This window comes from Moschus berezovskii, chromosome 8 (genome assembly GCF_049115385.1).
Source record: "Moschus berezovskii isolate FMDL1 chromosome 8, NW_MosBer_1.0, whole genome shotgun sequence".
NCBI classification, from domain to species: Eukaryota; Metazoa; Chordata; class Mammalia; order Artiodactyla; family Moschidae; genus Moschus; species Moschus berezovskii.
The window spans coordinates 96,961,236-96,977,806 of NC_142467.1; the positions used below are offsets into that span (position 1 = coordinate 96,961,236).

At 46.5% G+C, this 16,571-nt stretch overlaps 1 long non-coding RNA gene across 2 annotated transcripts; it reads right to left on the reverse strand.

The window, feature by feature from the left end:
• Window positions 1–261: 261 nt before the first annotated feature.
• Window positions 262–7,844, reverse strand: LOC148777145 (uncharacterized). 2 transcript variants are annotated; one of them, XR_016038089.1, is made up of 3 exons: window positions 7,776–7,844; window positions 5,735–5,817; window positions 262–1,405 (listed from the first exon to the last, which is right to left on the reverse strand). It is a non-coding gene; the product is annotated as an uncharacterized LOC148777145 (long non-coding RNA). The 2 variants fall into 2 exon arrangements; XR_016038088.1 differs by having other exon boundaries at window positions 5,735–5,864; window positions 7,776–7,828.
• Between the last annotated feature and the right edge of the window lie 8,727 nt (window positions 7,845–16,571).

A 16,571-nucleotide genomic window follows, 5' to 3' on the forward strand; every position in this document is an offset into this window, starting at 1 on the left:
AAGGCTACTCACTCCAGTATTCTGGCCTGGAGAATTCCATGGACTATATAGTCCATGGGGTCGCAAAGAGTTGGACATGGCCGACCGACTTTCACTTTCACTTATTGTAGTTAAATTGTAGCAGAAATCATAAAGTTTGTGAAATCCTACATGTTTAACTTGGCCATCACATTGGAAATCTGATATTTTCTAAAACTGAGCAAAGATCTTTCAAACAATTATCATAATTTAAAAATTTATTTTTAATTGGAGGGCAACTGCTTTACAATGTTGTTCTGGCTTCCGCTGCACAACAACGTGAATTAGCCATAAGTATACACATATCCCCTCCCCCTCGAGTCTGCCTCTCACCGCTCTGTATCCCACCTCTCTAGGTCATCACAGAGCACTGAGCTGGGATAAAATATTTTTAAAAGGTGAGGAAAAAACATTAAAAATTGGCAACACCTGCTGCTGACAGAGATGAAGAGAAAGGGGCACTGGCACATCTTATCATATATCAATATTTAGTTATTCTTCCTCTAACTTGTACAGACCATAAACAGTCACAGGTGAGGCTATCTGTGTGAAAATTAATAAACAGAAGGCTCATTAAAACTGGAGTAAGATAGAGAACAGACATATGGTTGCCAAGAGGATGGCTGCCAAGGCGGTAGGGGTGGGGGAGGAATGAATTGGGAGTTTGGTAAGCATCATTATTCCCTAAACCTGAAAATCACTGATATCGTCTCTGCCTTTATGGTTTTGTCTTTTCCAGAGTATTATATAAATGGAATTATTCAGCTTTTTTTTTTTTTAAAGGCAAAACAAAACCCACTTATTTATTTAATTTGTTTCTTTGGCTGTGCCAGGGTCTTAGTTGCAGGATGCAGGATCTTTAGTGGCAACATGTGGGATCTAGTTCCCTGACCAGGGACTGAACACTGGCCCCCTGCACTGGGAGCACAGAGTCTCAGCCACTGGACCACCAGGGGAGTATCAGAATCATTCAGTGTTTTAGCCTTGAGTCTGACCTTTTCCGCTTGTGTATTCAAGATTCATCTCTGTTGCTATGTGTATTGGTGATTCCTTTCTGTCTCTCAGTAGAACTCCATTGTATGATATATTTGGCTGCTTGCTCACCCATTCACCCACTGAAGGTCATTTAAAGTGTATCTCGGGACTTTCCTGGTGGTTCAGTGGTTAAGAATCTGCCTGCCAATGCAGGGGACACTAGTTTGATCCCTGGTCTGTGAAGATTCCACTTGCCGTGGGGCAACTAAGGCCACGCGCTGCGACTGCTGAGGCCTGAGCACCTGGAGCCCGTGATACACGATGAAAGAAGACGCTGCAGTGAGCCCCGCACCGCTACCAGAGTGGCCCCGCTCGCCGCAGCCAGAGAAAGGCCGTGCACAGCCCTGAAGACCTAGCACAGTCAAAAAGAAAGAAAGAAATATTTGAAACAACTGCATCTAGTGGTTGGTGATCATGAATAATGCCACTATAAACATTTGTGCTGAAGTTTCTGTGTGACACACGTTTTCATTTCTCTTGGGACAGTATCTAGGGAGGGCATTGCTGGGTCATGTCTGTAAATGTGTATTTACCTTGATAAGAAAAATGCAAACTGCTTTACAAAGTAGTGTTAATAACGCACAAGTTTGCAGCATTTGAGAGTTCTAGATGCTTCAAACCCTTGGCAACACTTAGTGTTACTGCTGACTAATTTTAGCCATTCCAAACTGTGTGTCATGGTCTCTCATTGTGTTAGGGTCCCTTTATAACATCAGAAGAAAAATTTTAAAATAGTTACATTATTACCAAAGCCGGTTTTCTTCTTTTTAAATTGAAGTATAGTTGATTCACGGTATCATATTAGTTTCAGGTATGCAACATAATGATTCACTATTTTTGCAAATTATACTCCGCTTAAAGTTACTATAAAATATTGGCTATATTTCCCATGCTGTTTACAATATACCCCTGTAGATTATTTATTTATTTTTAATTTTATCTATTAAAATGCTTTTATTTTAAATTTAAAACTATTTAATCTTTTAATTTAAAATTTTTCTTTTTTTTTTAAAGACTTTTAAAAAGTCTTTATTAAATTTGTTATAATATTCCTTCTGTTTTCTGTTTTGGGTTTTTGGCCCAGAGGCATGTGTGATCTTAGCTCCCTGACCAAGGATGGAGCCCACATCCACTGCATTGGAAGGCGAAGTCTTAACCACCGGACCACCAGGGAAGTCCCGATTATTTATTTTATACATAGTAGCTTGTGCCTCTTAATCCCCTTCACCTCTCTTACCCCTCCTCTCATTCCTTCCCTCCCCCTGACTAGTAAGCACTAGCTTGTTCTCTGTATTTGTAACATCAGACAATTTGAATGATGACTCTTGGGTCTTTTAATATCCCTGGATGGAGAGTGAAGGTAATAGAATCTGCACGGGCTAAGAGTGTGGAGTCTGGGTTCAACTTCCGATCCTGCCCATGACTTGCTGAGTGGGCAAGTGCCTATATCTGTCTGGCCTACAGTACCCCCCACCCCGTAACAGAGGTTTTGATGAGGTGACGCAGGTAAAGCGCTCAGAACAGGATACGGTTCACTGTAGGTATCAGGTAGGTTTCCTCTCCACTGCTGCCAACAGCCTTCTAGCCTCAGGGTCTCTGCACCTGCAGATCCCTCTGTTGGACTAGTCCTTTTCTGGTGCCCTTTCAACTACATAATTCTGCGTGTGTGTGTGTGCGCGCCCGCGCGCGAGTGCTCATGCGCGTGCAGGCACACGTGCACGCAGGCAAAAAGCTAAGATGATTTCATCAACATCTTTAATCCATTTGTATTTTTAAAACAAGGCAGCACCTGCCCTCATTATAAAAATAGACCTATATATATGCAGGACACAGTATTTATTCATACAGGAGAGGGTCCTTTGCATGACTGTAGACTCAGGGCTTCCCCGGTCGCTCAGATGGTAAAGAATCCCCCTGCAATGCAGAAGGCCTGGGTTCAATCCCTGTGTTGGGAAGATCCTCTGGAGAAGGGAATGGCAACCCACTCCAGTATTCTGGCCTGGGAAATCCCATGGACAGAGGAGCCTGGCAGGCTGCGGTCCATGGGAAGGCCAAGAGTTGGACATGACTGAGTGACTAACATTTCACTTTGCACTTTTAGACTCAGGCTGGCTAGATGAAATAGAAGTCGCTAGATTCTGTCTCTCTCTCCACGTTTATGTATACATGTGCGTGCTAAGTTGATTCAGTCGTGTCTGACTCTTTGAGACCCTACAGACTATAACCTGCCAGGTTCCTATGTGCATGGGATTTTTCAGGCAAGAATACTGTAGTGGGTTGCTATGCTCTCCTCCAGGGGATCTTCCCGACCCAGGGATCGAACCTGTGTCTCTTGCATCTCCTGCATTGGCAAGCGGGTTCTTTACCACTACTGCCACCTGTAAATACATATAGGCTGTATCACATGGGTTGTAGGATCTTAGTTCCCCAACCAGGGATCAAACCTGCGCCCCCTACTTTGGAAGCATGGAGTCTTTTTTTTAATAGCTTTATTTACATCTATTAAATACAATTCATTTTTTCTAGATCATTCAGAACTGTTGTATCAGTGATTTATGGCACCCCCAATAATCACCCTTGCTTATTTGGAGAAGCAAGGAGTCTTAACCACTGGAACACGAGGGAAGTCCCCAGACATCTTATATTTTTATATGGCAGCCCTACTCAGGGAACATTTAGGGGTGACTCCCCACCCCCGGGGGCTGGATTCCGAGTTTAGACAGCAACACAAGGTGGGAGGCCGGCTGGGCCCCTTCTTGTGCCCACTCCCTACTGAGAACCCAGTCCTTCCCTTGTTGTTGAACCCCCAGAGAAACCACACAGGACGCGAGAGGCTCCAACAGGAAAACCGCATCTTAATATAACCCAAGAACCCAATGTTCTCACAATGAGATGCCCACAGAAGCACAGCATGGTTTCTTTACATACTTCCAGTTGTAAGATGAGCCCTGAAGTAGCTGGCCCTGCCTGTCTGCTAGTAACCTGGACTCAAGAGCCCTGTAGCTTCTTTCAGCCCAAGCTCCCTCTCGAGGCGTGTCTACAGTGGGGGCAGGGGTCATCCTCCACTGCTGGGTGGGGCACACAGAGGCTGGAGAAAGATGGTTCCAAGACCTGCCTTCACACAACCGAGGTTGTCCATGGTGAGAGGTGGTGAGCATTCCAACACCAGGGCTAATCAAGGTCATCCATGGTGAGAGGCAGTGAGCACCCCCCACACCAGGGTTAATCAAGTCCCCTTCTAGGAAAAGTTAGGCTTTGAACTTTTAGATGCTGATTCTTCCCTTAAAAACTTCCTTTTAAAGAAAACTTTTCTTTTTTGGCCCATGAAACTCATCTTGGCTAAGAGAGCAGAGCAAGGGATCACCTATGTCCACCCTCCGTGTGAACTATGAAGAACAACTTGTAAGTGCCTAGTAACCACCTAGCCCCATCAATCATGGAACAGTGGTTAGAACAGCAGCAGACTGTCCCTTGCCAGGCACAGTCAGCTTGAAACCCACCTCCCCGTACAGTATATCTCGTGTTATCTATTAAGCACCTATTTTGAAGCAGACACTGTGCCGGGTGTGGGAGACCCCTGCAGAACTCAAGTCCGCTAAGGACACAGAGATAAGAACAAAGCAATATGGACTGAGCTCTAGCGGGGAGCCAGGTGAACTTGGACTTGGGAGTCCAGGAAGGTGTCTTCAAGGAGCCATGCTCAGCAGACTCTTAAAGAATGGGGGAGACTGGGGAATGCTGGGACAAGCTGCAGGGGAATCCAAAGTGAATTCACCTGTCTGCCACCAGCAGAACCACGAAGGGGAGAGACCATGATGAAGAATGCTAGTGACAGAGGCCACAGTGGGCTGGGCTGGAGGAGGTGGGGTTTTCAGAGTTCAGGTTTGGCACTAAGGGCAATGGGGAGCCATGGAAGGCTTTATGCAGGGGGCAAGTGGCAAGGTCTGGGGCTTGTTTTAGAAAGAAATCCCTCTAGCTGGGTGGGGGCAGAATGGATAGAGGTTGCCACCAGCAAAGTGGAAAACAGGTTGGGGGAGGGCTGTTATCCAGGGGAGAGAGGGTGGTTGCTTAGCGGGGGTGCAGGAGGGAGAGAAGTGGGTGGTTTTGAGGGGCATTCAGGAGGCAGAATGAGCCGGTTTTGGTGTAGGTATGGAGCGGGGTAGGGAAAGAGGGTGCCTCCTGGCTTTCAGCCTGGTTCCCTAGCAGACAGGCCCTGGGGGAGGCTCCGGCGGGGAGCGCGGTCGGGGGTCGGAGTCCACTACCTCCGCGCTTGGGATGCAGGGCTTCAGTTCCCGCCAGTCTATGGGTGTAACGATCCTGCCTGCTTCCCGCCATCTGCCCGTTTGTATTTCCCGTGCTTGGAATTTTCCAGCAACCCCTCTGGTCACCCTGGAAGGGAGGGGGCTGGGAAGAAGTTCCCCCATCCCAGCGGCTGGCCCACTCCACAAGGCAGAGGCTGCCCTGGGCTGACGTTCTTCCTTTTCCTTGCAGGGGGAGCCCGCGGCAGGGCGTCTGGGAACCCTGGAGGAAGGGCAGGGCGTCTCAGCCATGGGGCCCTTTCTTCCCATGCACTCATGGACTCAGGGGTCAAGGAAGCCCGGGCCTGCGGTGGGGGGCTGGGGAGCTGGTCCTCTGGCCGTGTGCCTGCATGTGCATATTGCCCTGGGGGAGGGGTCCTTACCTGCTGGAGCACAGGCTTCTGCGGTGTGCCTTCCTCCTTCCTTCATTTGCCCGTCACAGCTGGAACTCCAATACAGCACCAACCTGAGTTGTTGGGTTTTTTTTTGGTGAGAAATTGAGCTTTATTTTGTCTTAAATGAAAATTAAAAGAAAACAAAACAATGAAGATAGATATTTGGCCTTAAAATCTAGCAGTTGCCATTATTGTGAAAGTGGCACATGGACAGTTTTCTTTCCAAATGTTTGCAATGTTGCACTGGTTTCTGCCATCAGCAACGTGAATTAGCCATAATTACACACATATCCCCTCCCTTTTGAACCCCCCTTACCTCCTCCATCCCACCCCTCCAGGTTATCATGGAGTGCCAGCCTGGGCTCTGCGTGTTTACGGCAATTTCTCACCAGCTATCCATTTCACACATAATAGTGTATATATGTTGATGTTCCTTTCTCCATTAGTCCCGCTTTCTCCCTCCTCCTGTGTCCGCAAGTCTGTTCTCTACATCTGTGTCTCGAGTCCCTTCCTGCAAATGGGTTCATCAAAACTATTTTTCTAGATTCCATATGTATGCATTAATATATGATGTTTGTTTTCCTCTTTCTGACTTACTTCACTCTGTATAACAGGCTCTAGGTTCATTCACCTCACTAGAACTGACTCAAATATGTTCTATTTATGGCTGAGCAATATTCCATTGTATATAGTACCGTGTCTTCTTTGTCCATTCTTATATCGATGATCATCTAGGTTGCTTCCATGTCCTGGCTATTGTACATTGTACCAGCCTGACTTAAAGATGGATTCTCAGCTTTCAGCTACTCTGTCTCTCCCCAGCTCCCTCTCCAAACTCTCTTCCTGTTTTATTTTCTCTGCTGTCTGCATTTTCTTGCCACTGTCTGAAATCATTTATTTCTCTCTTCACATCTGATTTACATTTATTTTTTTAATTTTAAAATTAAAAGTTTTAAATTGGATTATAGTTGATTTACAATGTCATGTTAGTTTCAGGTGTACAGCAAAGCGAATCAGTTATACATATACATATATCCATTCTTTATTTTTTTAAGATTCTTTTCTCATACAGCTCATTACAGAGTATTGAGTAAAAGTCCCTGTGCTATACAGCAGGTTCTTATTATTTATCTATGATATATATTAAATATATAAATTTAAAATATTTTATTAGCATGCAGTTGGTTTACAATGTTGTATTAGTTTCTGCTGTATCTGAAATAATTTCTTGATCTGCACACATTAACCTGCCTTCTGCATTTGAATGCAAGATATTTGGCGGAGCAGGGGCTTTATGCCTATTTCCTTTGCCTGCTAGGCATGCCGGAGAAGGCAATGGCACCCCACTCCAGTACTCTTGCCTGGAAAATCCCATGGGTGGAGGAGCCTGGTAGGCTGCAGTCCATGGGGTCGCTAAGAGTCTGACACAACTGAGCGTCTTCCCTTTCACTTTTCACTTTCATGCATTGGAGAAGGAAATGGCAACCCACTCCAGTGTTCTTGCCTGGAGAATCCCAGGGACGGGGGAGCCTCATGGGCTGCCGTCTATGGCGTCGCACAGAGTCAGACATGACTGAAGCGACCTAGCAGCAGCAGCAGCTAGGCATGCACTAGGTGCTCAATAAACATTTGGTAAAAGAAGGAAGGAGTGCTTCCCTGGTGGCCCAGTGGTTAACACATCTGCCTGCCAATGCAGAGGATGAGGGTTTGAGCCCTGGTCAGTGAAAATCCCACATGCCACAGGGCAACTAAGGCCACTCACCACAACTACTGAAGCCTATGTGCCCCAGAGCCCTGCTCTGCAATGAGAGATGCCACCATATGAGAAGCTCAAGCACCAGAGAAAGACCCCGAGCAGCAACTAAGACTCAGGGCAGGAAAAAATAAAAGAAAAAAATAAATAGAAAGGAGAAACCCTTTGTCCCCAAGGGAGTAAGAGATAGATAATAGATAAGTTAACAACAGAAATGATACTGTCTAATGTTTACTCAGCTAGAACAACAACAGAAGATAATTACGGAACACCTACTGTACGCTGGCACCATTTAGAACTGAGACACCAGCAGAGCAGGAAGCCCACCGACATTCTTGTCTGGAGTGACCTTTCAGGTAGTAGGGGAGAGAGAACAGAAATGAAACCTGAAGGAAGTTAAGGGAGTGAGTCAAAATATCTGAAAGAAGAGCTGCCTGGACAGAGGGCATAGCCTGTGCAAAGGTCCTGGGCGAGGACCTGGCCTACCATGCTGGAGGAACAGCCAGGAACCCCATGCAGACTAAGCAAGGGGAGAGAGGGAGGAGGGAAGGGAGGGAGGGGATCGACCAGGTTGTGCAAGGCTTTGTGGGCTGCGGGAGCATTTGGGTTTTTGGAGGGAGCCCTGGAGGGCTGTGGGCAGAGGACGAGGCGGGGCCTGACTCAGGTGCTCACGGGCGCCCTCCGGTGGTTGCTTCAGGGGGGACAGACTGTGAGAGCTAGGGTTGGAGCCGGGGACCGGTACTGCGAACAGGACTGCATTGGTCCAGGTGAGCGATGCTGGGGCCTGACCAGGTGAGGGAGCCTGGGAAAAGGAAGTGGTTGGATTCTGGGTATATTTTGAAGACTGAGCAGGTGTTAAGATTTGAAATTGGGTACAATTCAAGATTGAGGACAGACTGTTGGGGGGTGGTGGGTGCAAAAGTTTATGTAAAAGTTTTTCCTGTCTGTGTTGGCAGGTGGCTGGCTGGATTTGAGCTTTTGGTTCGTCTCTGGTCGCTACACTCCTGCAGGGCAAGGAGTTTTTGTTTTTGGTTTTTCTTTCAGTTTTTTAAATTTGAAATATATATAGTTGATTTACAGTATTGTGTCAGTTTCAGGTGCATAACAAAGTGATTCATGTATACGTATATATGGCAACCCACTCCAGTATTCTTGCCAGGGTAATCCCATGGACAGAGGAGACTCTACCGTTTGCATGGGTGTATTGGAGTGTATTCTTTTAAAAACAACTTATTTATTTATTTTTGGCTGTGCTGGGTCTTCTTTGCCTTGCTCAGGGCTTCTCTAGTAGCAGCAAGCAGGAGATATACTCTTCATTGCAGTTCTTGGGCTTCTCAATGAGGTGACTTCTCTTGTTGCAGAGCATGGGTTCTAGAGTGAGGGCTCAGTTGTTATGGCACATGGGCTTAGTGGTCCCTCGGCCTGTGGGATCTCCTTGGACCAGGGGTCAAACGCATGCCTCCTGTATTGGCAGGCGGGTTCTTGTTTACTGTGCCACCAGGGAAGTCCTTGGAGCGTTTTCTTGCCTGTGTGCTTATTAACACACAGATGTGTGCTTGAGCATGTCTACGTGTGTGCCCTTATGAACACACATGTGTCTCCAGCATATATGCATGTGTACCCAGGTCTAAGTATGTCCATGTGTGATGCCCATGAGCCTTCCAAGTTGGCCTGTCCTGAGACAAGGGATCTCCTGAATCCCCCTCCACCCCAGTACTGACTCATTTCAGACCCAGAGAAGAGCTTGACTTCCTCTCTCCCCCAGCCTTGACCCTGAGCCATTCTGGCCACCCCGCAAGACAAATTCGCCTTCAAAGAACCAGGATGCAGTGGAAGAAATTCCTGCAGCAGCTGCCGGGCCTCCCAGTGGTTCCCACGGAGGGATCCAGAGCTGTCTGGAGTGGGAACCATCTTCCTGGACAGGGCCCCTGGCTCCCTGGGGGCAGGAGCTGGGACCACAGATTCTGGGATGTTCCAGATCGGATTTCCCTGGCAGGATCCAGTGCCATGAATGTGCGGCTGCATTCACATGTGGAACTGGATGACAGTCAACAAGATGGGGGTGACGTGTTGAACCTGGATGCTGACCTGGGAGGCTATGGTGCCAAATCCTCAGCACGCCCTGCGAGGCGTCACCAGTGGTGTCCAAAGTTCAGAGCGAGGGAGACCCAGAGGGACTGAAGCGAAGCTTGGGCCGCTCTGGGGCTTTTCGGGTGGTTCGGTGGTAAAGAATCCAGCCGCCAGTGCAGGAGATGCGAGAAATCTTCCTCCTCTCCCTCCTCCCTCCTTCTCTCTTCCCCTCCTCTCCCTCCTCCTCTCCCTCCTCTCCCTCCTCCTCTTCTTCTTATTCCTCCCCCTCATTCTCTCCTCCCGCCTCCTTTTCCTCTTCCTCTTTCTGCATTTTTTTCTCTTTGGTTGTTATTTTCCTGAATTTTGTTGTTGTGTAGTTGCTAAGTCGTGTCCGACTCTTCATGACCCCGTGGACTGCAGCAGCCCAGGCTTCCCTGTCCTTCACGATCTCCGCGAATTTGCTCAAACTCACGTCCATTGAGTCAGTGATGCCATCCAACCATCTCATCCTCTGTCGTCCCCTTCTCCTCCTGCCCTCAGCCTTTCCCAGCATCAGGGCTTTTTTCCAATGGGTCGGTTCTTCAGTGACCTGAGTATTGGAGCTTCAGCTTCAGCATTAGTCCTTCCAATGAATATTCAGGACAGATTTCCTTTAGGATTGACTGGTTTGATTTCCTTACTGTCCAAAGGACTCTTAAGAGTTCTCCAACACCACAATTCAAAAGCATCAATTCTTCAGCACTCAGCCTTCTTATGGTCCAGCTCTCACATCTGTACATGACTACTGGGAAAACCATAGCTTTGACTCTATGGACCTTTGTCAGCAAAGAGCTGTCTCTTCTTTTTAACATGTTGTCTAGGTTTGTCATAACTTTTCTTCCAAGGAGCAAACGTCTTTTAATTTCCTGGCTGCAGTCACAGTCTGCAGTGATTTTGGAGCCCAAGAAAATAAAGTCTGTCACTGTTTCCATTTTTTCCCCATCTATTTGCCATGAAGTGATGGGACCAGATGCCGTGATCTGCGTTTTGCAATTATGTAAAAAAAAGAAAAAAAGTCACCGACCTCTGACAAAAGCGTCTTGGGCGAGTGGGAAGGTGGTGCTGACTCCAACCCTGTTCCCGGCAGGAGGGTGTGGGCAGTGTTTGAGGACTTGAGGAAGGATGGATGATGCACCAGCTGGTCAGCCCTTCCCAGGCAGGGTCTTCCTGAGCCAGATCCTGGAGAAGTTCCCACGGCCCACTCTTGCACCTTGGCCACACCTCGAGGCTGGGAACTTCCTGATGTTCAGCCTCTGGGGGCAGCAAATGCGGCTCCCAGCACTTTGAAGCAGTTATAACAATCGTTATATTTATCGAGTGTGGGCTGTGTGCCAGGCCCAGGGCTGGGATGTTATGTGCTCAGTCACTCTGTAGTGTCCAACTCTTTGTGACCTGTGGTCTGTAGCCTGCCCGGCTCCCCATCCATGGAATTTTCCAGGCAAGAATACTGGAGTGGGTTGCCATTATCTCGGGGATCTTCCCAACCCAGGGATCGAACACATGTCTCTTTCATCTCCTGCCTTGCAGGCAGATTCTTTACTGCTAAGCCATCAGGAAATCCCTGAGATGCTATAAACTCTGTTTTATATTTTCCTCCCAACAAATTGGACCCCTCTCCTGCTCACAGTCCTCCAGCCACACCGGCTGCCTTTTTGCTCTTCGGACAGACCTCTCTACAGCCTCAGAGCCTTTGCAGTTACTGTTTTGTTTTTTTTTTCTTTCCCTCCTTGATATCCTTTTCCTTCCCAGATCTTCATGGCTGGTCTCTTCTCATTCTCTGGGTCTTAGGTCAAGTGTTACACGTCCCCCTGCCTTCCAAAGTGGAAACACTCCCATTCCATCACTCACTATCACATCACTTAACTTTATTTCCTTTATTACATTTATGACACTTTGAGATTCTTTATTGTTTCTGATCTTATTTTTTTCTTTCTGCAGTTAAAATGAAAGCTTGGTGTGATCAGGGTCCTGCCTGGTCTATTTCCAACTGAGTCTCAAACTCTGTTACTTATCATCCATGTGGGTAATCACTTTAGCATCTCTGTGCCCTCCTTTTTCTGGTCTGTAAAATGGGTATGATAGTATTTCTTTTTATAAAACAATTTTTTTTAGTGTTTTGCTCTGTTGCATGTGGCATGCAGGATCTTAATTCCCCTATTGGGGTGGAAACCTTCACCCCTGCAGTGGAATCTCAGAGTCTTCACCACTGGACCACCAAGGAAGTCCCTTGATAATATTTCTTAATTCAGAGTAAACCCATGGGAAATGCTTAGAATATGGTGTCTTGGTGCATATGAGCTCAAAAGTTATCCATTATTTTATCAAGTCCTCAAAAAAAAAAAAAAAAACACCTTACTAGAAGGAAGGAAGATTCCCTGGTTATATAGCTCCATTAACGCAAAGATTCACTCATTCAACAAATGTTACTTGCAAACCTGCTGTGAGTCAACTGTAAAGAGGCATGGACCAGTAAGTTCACACCGTAGAGGCTAAAGTTAAAAATAATAGTGATCATGACATTGGGTTCCTGGTGGCTCAGACAGTAGAGAATCTGACTGCATTGCAGGAGACCTGGCTTTGATCCCTGGTTTGGGAAGATCGTCTGGAGAAGGGAATGGCTACCTACTCCAGTATTTTTGCCTGGAGAATTCCATGGACAGAGGAGCCTGGTGGGCTACAGTCCATGGGGTCGCCAAAAGTTAGATACGACTGAACAACTTTCACTTTGCAATCACGATACCAGTGAGAATTTGTTGCTGCTGCTGCTGCTGCTAAGTCACTTCAGTCGTGTCCGACTCTGTGTGACCCCATAGACGGAAGCCCACCAGGCTCCTCCGTCCCTGGGATTCTCCAGGCAAGAACACTGGAGTGGGTTGCCATTTCCTTCTCCAATGTGTGAAAGTGAAGTCGCTCAGTCGTGTCCGACCCTTAGCGACCCCACGGACTGCAGCCTACCAGGCTCCTCCATCCATGGGATTTTCTAGGCAAGAGTACTGGAGTGGCTTGCCATTGCCTTCTCCGGAGAATTTGTTGAGCGTGTACTATATGCCAGTCTCATTCAGTTTTCATTCCCTCCTTGGGATGTATGTTCATTTTCCTAGTGAGGCCACCAAGTCTCAGGGAAGGTAGTTATCTCTCCCCATCTTACATCTGTTTAGTCGCTGAGTTGTGTCCGATACTTTTGCAATCCCATGGACTACACCCTGCCAGACTTTTCTGTCCGTAGGATTTCCCAGGCAAGAATACAGGAGAGGGTTGCCATTTCCCTCTCCAGGGGATCTTCCTGACCCAGGGATGGAACCCTTGTCTCCCACACTGGCAGGCATATTCTTTACCACTGAGCCACCAGGGAAGCCCTCACTCCCATGTGCATTGCAGCACTATTCACAATAGCCAAGATACAGAAACCACGTAAGTGCCCATCAATGGATGAGTGGATAAAAAAGATGTGACATACATAACCTCATTGGACTTTTCTGGCTTCTTAGCACAAAAAGATAGCCTAGACTCATCTGTTTGTTTCTAGGTCTTCTCAAGTCATAGACCAGACTATTGATATTTTAAAGAGAAATATCATTATGTAGTCTACTATTTCAAATTCATCTTTAATATTTCAAATTGCATTTGAATATTCTTCACACTTGATAAAAATATACTTTTTTTCCTTGAAATAGTTGATTTACAGTATTGTGCTAGTTTCAAGCATATAGCAAAGTGATTCAATTATACACACATGTGAGTGAAATGAAAGTCACTCAGTCGCGTCCGACTATGCGACCCCATGGACTATACAGTCCATGGAGTTCTCCAGGCCAGAATACTGGAGTGAGTAGCCTTCCCCTTCTGCAGGGGATCTTCCCAACCCACGGATCGAACCCAAGTTTCCCCTTTTGCAGGCGAATTCTTTACCAGCTGAGCCACCAGGGAAGCCCTTATACACACATATACATGTATTAATAAATCTTGGTTCTTAACAACAAAAAAGATGTGACATGAGAAAAAAAAAGACATCTTGTCATTTACCACAGCATGGATGGACCGTGAACATATTCTGCTAAGGGAGATAAATCAGGGAAAGACAAGTACTATATGATATCACTTATATGTGGAATATAAAAAAGGCAAACCTGTAAAAACAGGGAGTAAAATGTCAGTTACCAGGTGAGGGGAGTTGAGTGGGAACGTAGGACACTGTTGTTAAAGGGTAAAAGCATGCAACAAGTCATAAGCAAAAGTCCTAGGAAGCATGGGGCTTTCTTTTCTGGTGGCTCAGTGGTAAAGAACCTGCCTGCAATGCAGGAGATGTGGGTTTGATCCCTGGGTTGGGAAGATCCCCTGGAGAAGGGAATGGCAACCCACTCCAGTATTCTTGCTTGGGAAATCCCATGGACAGAGGAGCCTGGCGGGCTCCAGTCCCTGGGTCTGCAAAGAGTTGGAAACATCTGAGCAGCTAAACAATGGCAAGAACAACCTAGGAACCTAATGCAGGATGTAGTGAGTGTAGACAACCCAATTATAGCCTTGCAGGAAAGAGCCAATTCTGACTCCCTGTTTAGATCTGTTTCTTTTACTTTAACCTTTGCTTCTCATTGCTTTGTTCACTGAAAGGATATTGTTTATACATAATGGTCTGCCTCAGGGAACCCTGCCCCCTCTCTAAATATTAAACCAAAGTGCCTTTGTTCAGGACGCTGTCCACCTGTGGATGGCTACAGGAAGGAAGCTACACATCCTCTCTCTGAGATTTGCCATTCTAAGAGATGTTTGCAAGATTAATGGGTTTTTTACTTCTCTTCCCCACCCCCCATCTCTCTTCTATGAAAGAACCTGGCATTCAGACCCATGATAAGATGGTTACTCTGAGACAAAAGTCTGACATCTCCGTAAGCCGCTTTACAAATAAAGTCGTGTTCCTCGTCTCCACACTTCATCTCGTGGATTTATTGGCCTGTTGTGCGGCAAGCAAAGCAAGCTTGGACTTGGTGACAATAGTGTTAGTTGCTCAGTTGAGTCTTTGCGACCCCACGGAATGTAGCTCGCCAGGCTCCTCTGTCCATGGAATTCTCCAGGCAAGAATACTGGAGTGGGTTGCCATTTCCTTTTCCAGGGGAATCTTCCTGACCCAGGGATTGAACCCATGTCCCCTGCATTGCATGTGGGTTCTTTATCATCTAAGCCACCAGGGAGGCCCCTTGGTAACTATAACAATAATATAATCATTAAAAATATGTAGATTTATGTGGTCACTGTAGCCAAAAGGTGGAAGCAGCACAAGTGGCCATTGGTGGATGACTGGATAAACAAGATATTATATGCATACAGTGGAATATTATTCCATTTTAAAAGGGAGGGATCCAGAGAGAACAAATCCAGCTACACCCACCAGAACACCGACACAAGCTTCCATAACCAGGGAACCTTGACAAATCACCTGTACAACCCCACACACAGCGAGGAAACTACATAATAAAGAGAACTCCACAAACGGCCAGAAGAGGGAAAGGCCACCCCAAGCAAAGCAATATAAGCAAGATGAAGAGGCAGAGAAATACCCAGCAAGTAAAGGAACAAGATAAATGCCCACCAACACAAACAAAAGAGGAAGATATAGGGAATCTACCTGATAAAGAATTTCAAATTTTGGTGGTGAAAATGATTCAAAATCTTGAAAGCAAAATGGAGTTACAGATAAATAACCTGGAGAAAAGGATTGAGAAGATGGAAGAAAGGTTTAATAAGGACTTAGAGGAAATAAAAAAGAGTCAATATACAATGAATAATGCAATAGATGAGATCAGAAACACTCTGGAGGGAACAAACAGTAGAATAACAGAGGCGGAAGACAGGATAAGCGAGCTAGAAGATAGAATTGTAGAAATAAATGAAACAGAGAGGAAAAAAGAAAAACAAATTAAAAGAAATGAGAACAATATTAGAGACCTCTGGGACAATGTTAAACGCTCCAACATTCGAATCATAGGAATCCCAGAAGAAGAAGACAAAAAGAAAGACCATGAAAGAATACTTGAGGAGATAATAGTTGAAAACTTCCCCAAAATAGGGAAAGAAATAATCACCCAAGTCCAAGAAACCCAGAGAGTCCCCAACAGGATAAACCCAAGGCGAAATACTCCAAGACACATATTAATCAAATTAACAAAGATCAAACATAAAAGGGAGGGAATTCTGACAACTAAACTTGGTGGTAGGACACCAAGCTGCTGTCTGAGAATGGTTCAAGGAAAGACCCCACAATCGGGGAGTGGTGTCGGAATCATATCTCTGTGTATATCAGGTTTGGCTATACTTGTGAGCTGTGTTCTCTCAAGCAGCTCATAACATTCAGATAGTTCCTAGGCTTAATCCCTGAAGCATTCTCTTGGCTGCCGGGTTTGAGATTCTTAGCTAGAATAGGGTTGGAGCAGGGATCTGATTTACAGAGGTAAGCAGACTCCAGACTGTACCCTCTCCTCCCCCGAATCCGCCTGCAATGCGGGAGACCGCGGTTCGATTCCCAGATCAGGAAAGTCCCCTGGAGAAGGGATAGGCTACCCACTCCAGTGTTCTTGGGCTTCCCTTGTGTCTCAGCTGGTAAAGAATCTGTCTGCAATGCAGGAGACCTGGGTTCAGTCCCTGGGTTGGGAAGATCCCCTGGAGAAGGGAAAGGCTGCCCACTCCAGTATTCTGGCCTGGAGAATTCCATGGAGAGTCCATGGGGTCGCAAAGAGTCAGACTTGGCTGAGCGACTTTCACTCCCCCGCAGTGACTACCTTCTGGGATTTGCATCCTTGTGTCAGCCTCTCCTCTGAGTGGAAGCTGGATCTGTGGGTTGCTTCTCACCAATAGAAAGTGATGGGATGCTTGCCTTCTTGTTGTTTAGTTTCTCAGTCATGTCTGAGGTTGGCGACCCCTTGGCCTGTAGCCCTCCAGGCTCCTCTGTCTGTGGGATTCTCCAGGCAAGAA